The sequence below is a fragment of the Balaenoptera borealis genome (assembly GCF_965194805.1).
Source record: "Balaenoptera borealis genome assembly, chromosome: 20".
NCBI classification, from domain to species: Eukaryota; Metazoa; Chordata; class Mammalia; order Artiodactyla; family Balaenopteridae; genus Balaenoptera; species Balaenoptera borealis.
The window spans coordinates 13602259-13614375 of record NC_138879.1 but is presented as its reverse complement, the minus strand read 5'-3'; the positions used below and the strand labels follow the sequence as shown (position 1 = coordinate 13614375).

At 44.0% G+C, this 12117-nt stretch overlaps 1 protein-coding gene across 8 annotated transcripts in view; it reads right to left on the bottom strand.

Annotated features, from left to right (window-relative positions):
• Positions 1-12117, bottom strand: part of PITPNC1 (phosphatidylinositol transfer protein cytoplasmic 1) — a 266448-nt gene that overhangs the window by 182092 nt on the left and 72239 nt on the right. The gene's annotated exons all lie outside the window — the stretch shown is intronic.

The window sequence follows — 12117 nt, the reverse complement described above, 5'->3', positions numbered from 1 at the left end:
TGACACAATGAGCAAGAATCAAAAGAAGTTCTAGTTCTTAGGGTGGCATCTGAAATTTTTATTAAAGCCTTCAGTCTGATTTCTTAGGGAATTGGACTCATTTTTACAGGTCCAGACAAATAGGCAAAGCAAGCACCAGCAAGTTCTAAATTAGGGTTCCACTGCTTTAAATATTTTTTTCAGAACAAGGTCAGATGTAAATTAACAATGACAGCAGCCCCTAGAGGATTAAGCCGGCTTATGTGGTAACTGAACTAAAGATGAATTCTTTGATATAAAGGCAAGATGGTTCCAATTTAGAATGACGAGATAGTTCAACAAAGGCTTATGTTTTTAATCTGGAAAAAGTTGGCTATAAATGATCTCAAGCTTAACACAAATCTAATTAGGCGAAGCTAGACAGTGGAAACTAACACAAGCATCTATCACATAGGCACTTTCACAGCTGGGTATCATGCCCATGTTACAAGCAAGGAAACTGAATAAAGAAATGGGTTAATAGGGGTGAAGGGAGAATGGCTATTCCATGACAGTCAACAGTGTTGGTTACCTTTTACTTCTCTTCCATTATAAACAGAGCTATATTTTGAAAATTAAGATCTACGTGCTTTTCAAGTAGAAAAACCAAAGTATAAAGTACTAAGTCTGCCCAGGCTACCCACCAATCCAAGCTGTGGGTACTTCCCATCCTCCCATTCTGCCCTCAGATGGGTAGGTAGTTGATGGAGAGATGGACAGATGGATTTATAGTCTTTGAAATCAATAAACCTATAGGTCATGAAACATTTTCCAAAACATCTGGACCGATTAAACCAGAATCACACCCGCAAAGAGACAATTCATCTTAATGTTGATCAAAAAAGGAGAAGAAAATTATTTTTAAAAAATGGAGGCCCAGGCTCTTCTTTAAAAAAAAAAAAAAATGGAGGACTTCCCTGGTGGTCCAGTGTCTAAGACTCCGTGCTCCCAATGCAGGGGGCCTGGGTTCAATCCCTGGTCAGGGAACTAGATCCCACATGCCGCAACTAAAAAGATCCCGCGTGCTGCAACTGAGACCCGGCGCAGCCAAGTAAATAAGTATTTTTTAAAATGGTATGGCTTTTCAGCTCTTTGACCACTTTTATAATAAGAAGAAAATATTTTATTTTTGTTGTCACTGTGAGATTTCAACTCTCAGCGCTCTTAAATAATGGTTAAAAAAAAAAGAGAAACTGAAATTCTTTATCTTGAGATGTGTTGGCAATGAAACTTCCTACAAAATTGGCTGCAAGTCCGATTTCTGCCCCCTAACATGTTTATTATTACTATGAATCAAGAACACCTCTGCAAATGTTCGGTAGACAAAGCACCAAGAAAGAGGCAGGGAGAGCTGGGTTATAAAGATGGCGCCCTCACTCCCACTTCATCCCGATGCCAACCCATCACTCCCACAGGTCAGGAGCTGTGAAAGTATTGCCCTCTCCTCATTGGAGTTTCTATCTGAGGTTCCTGTCACTGGTGGAAAGTAAGCTGGCAATCCCCAGAGGCATAAGATAAAGAGAGGCATGGGGTGGTGTAGGACACAGTGACCTCAGGACAGAAAGTCAAAGCATGGTTCTGAATTTTGCCACGAATGAATGTGACCTCAGCAAGTGACTTGACCTGTCTGCATCTCGGTTCCTCATCTGCAAAATAAGGCAACTGGATCACCCAATTTTTAAAGTTCTTTCCAGCTGTAGAAATCTTTATTACGAGAATAAGCACAATTTACAAAACAGCAATTTTCAAATCTGGGCCTCATTTGCAATGATTCTTACCCTATGGGGCTTCTGCAACCAGAATTTCCTGAAAACAAAACAAAACAAAAAAAAAACCTAAAGCACCAAACAGTTCTTACTGTCTTCCTTCAAACATTTTTGTTGCATCTCATGAACTATCAGGGAAATACCAAATCCCAGGGCATTTGGATTCCAGCATGTCTTAAGGGATCATATTTGCGGTGGATTAAAGAAGAGACTAACAACAAGGTCCTACTGTATAACACAAGGAACCACATTCAATATCCTGTAATAACCTATAATGGAAAAGAATCTGAAAAAGGTACACTTGAAACTAACACAACATTGTAAATCAACTATACTTTAAAAAAGAAAAAAAAAAAAAAGAGAAAAACCCACCATTTGACTTTACAAAGTTTTATATATAAAACCAGAATATTTTTCGGTTTTAACAGCCTAAACGCTACAGACTTGAAAAATCTGATGCTAGGCAAAAGATATGCAAAATCTGATCCTATTGTGAAGGAGGTAATATGTCGTATGGTTACTAAAAATACATCAAAGATAGAAAAATTTCTATCCAAAGGAGAAAAAAAAACCCTTTATCTATATTATACTTCTGGTTTGCCTTCCAAACAGGTCTAGAAATACCTCTAGATAATCATATTTTAAAACTTTAAAACTGTATTTTTTTAAGTTTATTTTTAAAATAACTGATAAATTATTGTTAAGAGCTTTATTCACATTGTAGCCCTTCTAAAATATTTTATGATAAGATCACTACAGGGACTTCCCTGGTGGCGCAGTGGTTAAGAATACGCCTGCCAATGCAGGGGACACGGATTCGAGCCCTGGTCCGGGAAGATCCCACATGTCGCGGAGCAACTAAGCCCGTGGGCCACAACTACTGAGCCTGCACTCTACAGCCCGCGAGCCACAACTACTGAGCCTGTGTGCTACAACTACTGAAGCCCACACGCCTAGAGCCCGTGCTCCACAACAAGAGAAGCCACTGCAAGGAGAAGCCCGCGCACCGCAATGAAGAGTAGCCCCGTTCACCACAACTAGAGAAAGCCTGCCTTCAGCAACGAAGACCCAACGCAGCCAAAAATAAATAAATAAAATAAATAAATGTATTTAAAAAAATAGATCAATACAGATTTAACAAAGAATTACAATGAACAACAGCTAACTAAAGGTCAATCAGAGTCTTATTGCTAGGTCAGTAGGAAACTATGATTCGGTTCCTCAATGGTGTAAAAGGAGAGCATACTACTGTAAAATGTCACAAAACTTAAATAGCTTTTCTTCTTCCAAAGATACAAGTAATCCTCGTAGCTCAACAAAGCAGAATTGCAAACTTTTCAAATCACCTAAGCCTTATTCCACGATCCTAGCCAATTTTCTCTTCTGTATTGATCTGGCTCCTCTTTTGGCCCTTTGCATATAAGACTTTGAATTGTTATTGGTCTAGTTACTCTATCAGATTGTAAATCCCTTGAAGGCGGTATCCAAATTTTATACTTCCTCTCTATGCTTAATTTCTAAAGGAAGTGCCCTCTGAAGGCATCTAATCCAAAGTTCTATCCTTTTAGAAAAAATTTATATTATTTTTTCTTATACAGGTAATACATTTAGCACAGACTGAAAGCTTTCCAGCAAAATTCATTTTCTCCTTCCTCTGTAGCATAGCGTTGTCACTGGCCACATAGATGCCTATCAGGATTTTGTTCCCTGCCTGCCTTGTAGTTGGCAGTTGAGTTTAGCCATGTGACTGTGTCCCTGGAAAGGTGTGTGAGCTGAAGTGATGTGTGCCACTTTGGGAACAGAGTCTCTTCCATGCCCCCCTTCTTCCTTGTGACAGCACCCAGCCTTGACCATGTACAAGACAACAAGGCCCTGGGACTTCCCTGGTGGTCCAGTCGCTAAGACTCCATGCTCCCAATGCGGGGGGCCCGGGTTCGATCCCTGGTCAGAGACCTAGATCCCACATGACGCAACTAAGAGATCACATGCCGCAACTAAAGATCCCGCATGCAGCCACGAATATCCTGCGTGCCGCAACTAAGACCCGGCACAGCCAAATAGATAAATAAACATTAAAAAAAAAAAAAAAAAAAGATGACAAGGCCCTGGGGAAGGGGGGAGCCACAGGATGGAAGGAACCCGGGATTGTGAATATCTGAATGGAACAGAGCCCCCTGCATATCTGGAACATCTACCTCAAACTGTTAAATGAGAGAGAAATTCATTAAGCCTCAATACTGTGGATTTCTTAGCAGCTTGGCTTTTTACTCTAACTAATGCATGCATATTTATAGTGGAAAGGATGAGAAAATAGAAGAAGCAGAAGAAAAGTCACCTGGACCCTACACCAGGGGTCCCCAACCCCCGGTCCGCGGACCAGTACAGCAGAAGGTGAGCAGTGCGCGAGCGAGCGGAGGTAGCGAAGCTTCATCTGCCGCTCCCCATCGCTCCCCATTGGTCACATTACCGCCTGAACCACATTCCCCCCTCCCCCCGCCCCGTCTGTGGGAAAAACTGTCTTCCACAAAACCGGTCCCTGGTGCCAAAAAGGCTGAGGACCACTACCCTATACCACCTAAATAATTATTAACATTTTGGGGTAGTTCCTTCTCGACTTTATGTCTATAGAAAAACCACATACACATAGTTTTCTACAGAAATATAGCCTCTCTCACTTAATATCATCGTCTATCTAATATATTAATATTTTTTTTTCTTTTTTTTTTTTTTGGCTGTGCCACACAGCTTGCAGGGTCTTAGTTCCCCAACCAGAGATCGAACCCAGGGCCCTGGCAGTGAAAGCACTGAGCCCTAACCACTGGATGCAAGGGAATTCTCTAATATTTTTCTGTATCAAAAATACATATAATTAATTTTAATGGCTATATAATATTCTACTGCTTGGATTTATCAAAATTTGTTCAACTAATTTTTCATTGTTGGCCACTTGCATTTTTTCCTTTTAAAAATTCTGTTATAAACAACCCTGCAGAGAACATTTTTATACACAAACCTTTACATATCCATCAGGCTTTTTTTCCCCCCCAGGTCTCTATTCTCAGCATATCTTTGCAGACAAAGATGTTCCCTCTTTCTGGGGACCTGCATTAAGTCATTATGTCTGATAGGTGTTTGCAAGGCTGCCTTCATTCATTATATTTTTGAACGAACTCCTATTTATGTTTTGTCAACCGGAAAAACCAAACAAGGTCCAGCTCCCCACTCAGCACCCGGAATAAGTAACTGACTCCCTACGCAGTATCAGGCAAACTCCCCCTGTACAATGCAGTCCTGGCTAGTAACATGCACAAAAGGGAAAGCAGTAGTAGACCTTGCTTCCTGCTGACAAACCTTGATCTACATCTGTGTTGCCAATTACTTGTTCAACAAACCTGTTACTTTTTTGGAAATAATAAATAATTCAGAGAAAGTCATTTTGAATCCTCTGACATCTGTTGCTTGTAATGACTCTGAATTATTCATCAGTGAGCATAAACAGCATTAATTAAAGAAAAGGACTGAGGCAAACCATGGAAATAGAAACGAACATTGCAGAAGAAAATGCCTTTACTCAACCCATACTTCACTTGTCATTGACAAATATCCAAAGAGCCCGCCAGTCCTTGGAATTTAAAGGAACTGGTACACTTAGATACCAGAAGGCATGATCCAAATGAGGATCACTATGTCATGTTTCCAAACTTGCTTCTTTTCTTCTCCTTCAGAAAACTCCTTCAGCATTCTACCTGCTCAGCTCTCTGAGTCTCGGAGAGTGTCCTGGTATTCAGAGGGAAAGGAAATTTACTAATTGAGCTGCAAAAGAATTGCAAGAAGTATCCCAGATCAAGTCATCCTATGCTCATTTGTACACTGAATTTTAGATATATTAATGGAAGAGGTCTCCCAAATCAAGGACGGCTCAATTCATCTGGCTGCTACCGCCTGATCATTTATTTCCATGACGACACTGGCACTTCCTCTTGACAAAACGCTTTCTTGTGGTAAAGAGCAAAAGAGAAAAAACCTTACAGCCTGGCCGCCTATTCTACACCGCTGGCCGTGGGCTGATTCTTCCCCCAGTCTGTCTCTCTGCACAGGGAGAGTGATACTATATTCTGTAACACTCTCCACTGTAAAAGAGCCTACGGACTCTGTCTGTGTGGAGGGAGAGTGTGAGCTGAAAGGAAACGTGTTAGAGTTTACGCAGCACTGTTGGTAAACAGATGCCTCCAGAGGTGGGGCCCCGGGTGTCTCAGTAACTGGCTTCTCAGGGACCAGAAGAAACAAGTCTCTCTGGAAAGGCAAGGTGGCGGGGAGCTGTGGAGGGTGGTTTGAATCGGGAGATTTTCCAAGAAACCTATTCCTGTGTATGACTCTGGTGACTTGCTCAGTTAAGGATTTCTCGACTCCGAGGTAACCTGGCCTCCAGCTCCCCCTACGCCAGTACCAACTGCTGGGGTTGCTGTGGGCAACAGAGGAGAAACGCTGGACAGAGAACAGAGCGGCCGGAAGAGGAAGGGGAAAAAAAATGAAACCCAACAAGACTGAAGAAAGCCACAAGCCCCATTTGGGGTCTTTTCAAAACCTCTGAATTCAGAGGCATGACAAGCAACTGGCAAGGTCTTCTTGCTGGTGGCCACTAATGAGTGGCTTCCGTGCAGAAATGATCATTCCAGTCTCTCCAGATCGGGTGCACAGAGACCTCCCAACGCTTCCAGAAAAAGAGACACAGAAACCCTCCATGCACTTTTGAATCCTCTTTCAGTAACATCCTTTCAAAGGATTTCAGAAATGGGGACAAACCTCCCTTGTTTTTTCCCAGTTTGGTTTGTTGTTATTGTTTTGTTCCTGCGGGGAGGAAGGTTGGAAAAGGGAGAGGAGATGGTGGAGGGGAGCTTGGAAGAGAGGAGAAATGGTTGGCTCTGCCCGGCTCAGACTGGCCCTTCATCAAAGGGGGTTTGTTGTTAAAAACAGCAGAGGACGGGTGGAAAAGAAGCCAAGGCTCTCAGTTTCCCAAAAAGAGGCTAAACAGGGACTTCTGTGTCTTTCAGGCACTAACCAAAATGCAGCTACAGATTTAGAAAAGATCACTCGTATAGCATTGGATTTGAAGAAATGAACTAAAAAAGATCTCTTTTAGAAAGACAATGGATGGGTTTGCTGGGTAAGAGGTCCCTCCACCGAAACCCAAGTCCAGCTGGGATGGATGAAGCCTGTCTGTAACGTCAAAAAGTTTCCCAGATGCCCTCACAGGCTTCATTTCATTCAAATATTCAAAAAGCAAACACTGACCCAGAGTACTTTCTCTTTAGGGGGAAAGAAAAAGGCACTACCTCCTTCCTTTCCAATCCAAGCGGTCTCTAAGCTAGAGGTAAAGTGAGAGTCTTAGGGGCTGAACACAAGGTGACCCTTCCATCACCGGCTAATCGGGGTGCCATCACTCTTAACAGGCAGAGCCTGGAGGCACCTAGACTGGAGTCTTGGTTTGGTGACAATGCTATGATGCACCCGGAAATTGGGGTCTGTGAAAACACACTCTACCTGAGAGCGCTGAGCAAGACTTTTCCGGCGAGGAGGGGAGCACCTGTGTTCTCAATCTAGGAGAACTCATAGGGCAGAGGGAAGCTGGGACCCTCAATGGAGGCCACCCAGTCCTCGAATGCTGTCTGAATGGTAAAAAAAACTGGAGTCCCCAGTGGAGATACCAAGGGACAGCTCAGAAAATCTTGCCTCAGAGGCAACACCCAGTATTTCCAAACTTCACCTGGGAATCTTGTTACAGTGCAGATTCTGATTCAGAAGTTCTGGGATGGGGCCTGAGAGTCTGCATTTCTAACAAGTTTCCAAATGATGCTCTGCTGCTGGCCCACAGACCATACTCTGAGTTGTAGCAGTTCAACCCAGGCAACACATTAGAATCACTATCGTTCTGAAAGGGAACCCCCTGACCCAGTCCTTCCCCTGCTCAATTAAATCAGTATGTGTGGCAGTGATGCCAGTCACTGGGCTTTTTTTTAAGTACCCCAGGTGAGTCTTATGTGCAACCAGGGTTGAGGACCCACTGGCTGGGCTAATTCTGGCTCTCACCATCAACTAGATATGTGGACCCAGGAAACTTAATCTCTAGGAATCTCAGTTTGGTATCAGAAAAAGGGGATATGCTGGCCGAAATGGATTGGTATAGAAACAAATGTGCAGTATTTGAAAGCACTTTGAAAGAAGATAAAATACAAAAGTTATTTTACTCATCGAGTCTTAGTTTCCTTGGTTAGAATGAGGAGTTCATAGTGTCCCCAACTAATCAAATTTCACAAATAACAGCTGCGTGTTAATTCTATGGAAGAGTCTGCTTTTGGCTGAGATGTCCCTGTTCTGTTAACACCCCAAAGCCCAATGCACTGGGATTCTTTCTTAAATGACAACTGACTCATCAATGGATTATAGGTCCCAATGGCATCCTAGCCAGTACCTTGAAAAATCCTCCTAAAATTATTTGAAATATGGATTCCCAGCACCCACTGATGACTGGTGCTGATCTACGAAGCAAACCCACATTACCGCCCCCCCCCCTTCTACTCTTCCCCTATCTTGCCAATCCCAAGCTCCCTGGGTGCAAGGAAGGTTCTCTGCTGCCAATTTTCAACTTTCTGTGCAATGAACAAAGCTTCGAAAGGCATCAGTTCTGCCAACCACCAATAGATGGCATCAGCGGTCGTGAAAGGTCGTTTCAGCCTCCGCCTCGTTCCTCAATCTCTGTCATGTTTGCTATGTTTGAAATGCAGTGTCCTGTTAAAAACTAACTGAAGGTAAAAGGGTTAAAAAAAAAAAGTCAAAATGCAGAAGTGTCTTTGGATAATAAAATGAGAATTGTAAAGGACTAGGAGTCCCCGCCATCCCCAGCTCGCTCAGGAAACAACTTTACCAGCAACCGACGTGTACCGAAGCTAGGTTAGTGTCATGTTGCATTTAGAACAAATGGGCTTTCAGACACTCATCGGTGAGAAGAGCTTCTTGTCCCCAGCTGACATCCCATTGAAGCTGATTCTCAAACGCACACAGAAACCACAGAGAAAGCAAAACAACCCACCACCAGAAGGCAAGGCTATAACCACAGCAACACTCGCCAGAACAAAGACCCTCTGAGAACCAGAGGTCCATTTCCTCTTGTGTGCTGAGAACATCACAGCTGTTCCCAAGAACCCCCCCACCCACTTATCAACAGCGGCCACGCCGATGTTCACGCCAGGGCAGCTGAGTTCTCTGTGCAGGAACCCAGGTAAATGCCATCGTCTTAGTCTTTCAAAAGTAACACTCAGGAATTCTGTGCGTGGCCAGCATGGTGTATGCTATTTGAGATCACTGGTTCTCAGCCAAGCCATTTTATTCTCCAGGGGACATTTGGTGGCACTGCCTCCAACTTGGTGGCACAGGATACATTCTGGTGATCACACTGGGGAAGGAGGAGAGGATGCCACTGGCATCTGGTGAGTGGAGGCCAGGAATGCCACTAAACACCCTACAGTGCTCAGGACAGCCCCTCACAACAAAGAATGAGCCAGTCCAGATGTCAATAGTGCTGTGGTTCAAGAAAGCCTCCTCCAGAGGCCAGGAATTTCCGCCAAGAAAATTTAAATTCCAAAAGCCAATTTCCTACTGTCGTCACCAAAAAACATCCTGACGGAGAAGACAAAAGATAATTAATGGGAACTCCTTCCTGAGAAAAAGAGCAACCTTCCCAAGCTTTCTTTGTCCCTGTTTTTGAGAACAGAGTGTCCCTCGTTTTTGCCAAGGCCCCCCCTCTTTTGGACCTCATTCTCACCGGCCTTCTCAGGAACTTGGCTTCCTCCTCCTCAGCATCTACACCCTCCCTCACCACCTCGCTCTACCTGGTTCAGAGAGGCTGTTTTCCCCTTTTAAAAACATCTCTCACCTACAGAATAACATAAATACCTGTTGAGTCTATACTGATGTAAACAAATAAGTGGATAAATAAATAAATGGAAGAGAAGGGACAAAACATCCTCACAGAAGAATTCCAAGAAATAAACATAGAAGGAATGAAAGAAATAGAAAACCATTAACAGAACATGATGGTAATAATGGCTGCCGGTGAGATCCACTGGTGAATGTTGAAAGTTTTTAAAGGAGAAACAGGTTACTTGCATAGTCTCAAAGCATCTCTCCAAAAGCATTTATTAATCACTGTGGTGGTTTTAACACCCTTAAACAACTTTTTTTTTCATGCCCTCCCTCTACTGGGTAGAGCTTAAACCCCCCCACCTTGAATGTGGGCTGGATTTAGTGACTCACTTCTAATGGATGGAGTAGGTCCCAGGGACAGCTTTCTAGAATATCAGGCTGACCTCTGGCAGTTCTATTCTTAGAGGTCATGGAGATATTTTGACACAATATCCAAATGCACCACACACCTGGCTGTGGCTGGCAGGTGGCTTTGATGCAGAGATAGTGTAGCGTTTACCCTGAGTGACACTAACTTGTAGAGCAAATCTGGTTGGGGTGCGGGCAAAGCAAACCTTATAACATGCCTAAAGCGACAGGTTGGTGTAGTGAAAGAACAATACCTGGTTCCCAAATTCAAAACTGTGTAACAGCCATTCAATCACTGACCACGGCCACTTCAAAAGCCTTGGTGACAACATCCATTAAATTAATACCCCAGTCACTCTGGGTCAGAGTAAATATGAAACAGGTACAACTGAAACCTTTCTCACTCGTCCACAGCTCCCTCTCCCCATCTTGTATCTGGAAAGAAATCTGAGGTCAGGAAAAAAAATCTGGATGCCTCAGAGCCCTTTTCAGCTAAAATGGAACAAAAGCGGGCTCAAGAAGGAATCAAGTGAACCTTAGCACAAGAATGCCAGCTTGTTATTTTGCAAACAGTAGGGTCAAAGCCCTGTATATAGGGAAAACAGTTTGGGGCAGAAAATTAATATTCACTGCTGAGACCTATTTGCCATGAGTTGACTCTGGAAGCAAATGGGTGAAAGATGGATCAGGATGAAAGCCTTCATCATCTCCCATCCTACCTCCCACCAACACCAGGGACCACCACTCCCCCCCAGAGCCAGCGAACCCCCAGTGGGGTCCAGCTCAGCCACAGGTGCCAGAAGGCAGGGGCATCTGATTCTCCTTTCCTGTGTCCAGGAGTAAGTTTTTCAAGGGAGGGGGCCGAGGACACTGAATTTGGAAGGGCAAAGGACTGCTGTGAAGAGGGGCACTTGGAGGAGCGATGAATTGTGTTAAAGGGAATGAGTAAGAAAAGGTGAATGTCTGGCCCTATTCTCTGCTGGGTAAGGCCAGAGTGCCCTGCCTGTATCCCTTTACCAGGTAAGGGTTGCTGTAAAGTGTTGACTGCTAATGGGTCCCATCTGGCCCCCTAGTCTGTAAAATTGCCTTTGGCCTCTGGGAGCATCTCCACCTGGAAGGTTATACCTGCCCTGAGGGAGGCCCATAACCGATCAACAGCTGACATGGGAGAGGGAAACAAAAGGCTGACCCCTGGGCAAGGGGAGACAGAGCTCCCCAGGAACCCAGCTAAAACTCCCCTTTCCCCCACTGCCCTGCCACTCTCCTCAACTCCACCTCCTAGGCCAATAAATCATCTCCATGAGAATCCCTCGACTTCTAAACAACCTGACCCAAGACATTGGGAATGAGGCTTCCTTGACGTTTTAGGGGTTTCTGGTAGATGCTGGGAAGAGGATTTCCAGTTCAAGGACTCCAGTGCTCCCTTGAGGACAACTAGGCAGAGAAGACTAAGACCCAAGCCCACCGATGCCTCAAGCACCAGAGAGAAAGCTCATGTCCTGGTTCTCCCTTACTCAGATTGGAGAAAGGACATCAGAAGGAGGTGCCCCCCCTCATACCTGGGTGACAGAGCCATGTCCTAAAAAGATCCTACTACAAAAGGCTGATTTTGCTAGTTCCTGGACACTGTGTACTCAAGTTGGGAAAAACTCAACACTGGCAAATCCAATCTCACAGATCACTTATAAGGCAAAAAAAGAGTTATGTTAGCTATCAAGTCTTTTTCAACAAGGTATTTAAAATGGGATTTCACACTGGTGCTAGAATTGAGGCACAGATGATCTTTCCTTGGTGTTTTTCAAGGCTTTTTCCTCTACACCAGATCAGTAGGAAACTCTCTCCTTTACACTCTACTGCCTTCCCTCCTTCTCCTTTCTCACTGCCCTGTGCTCCTCTTTGGGCTTCCTAGGATCACCTCCCCCATTTCTCATCTTAGGGTTGATCTCTGGGGACCACTCTAAGACATGTATACATCCAATAATGTAAAATCTTAAAATCATAGTTC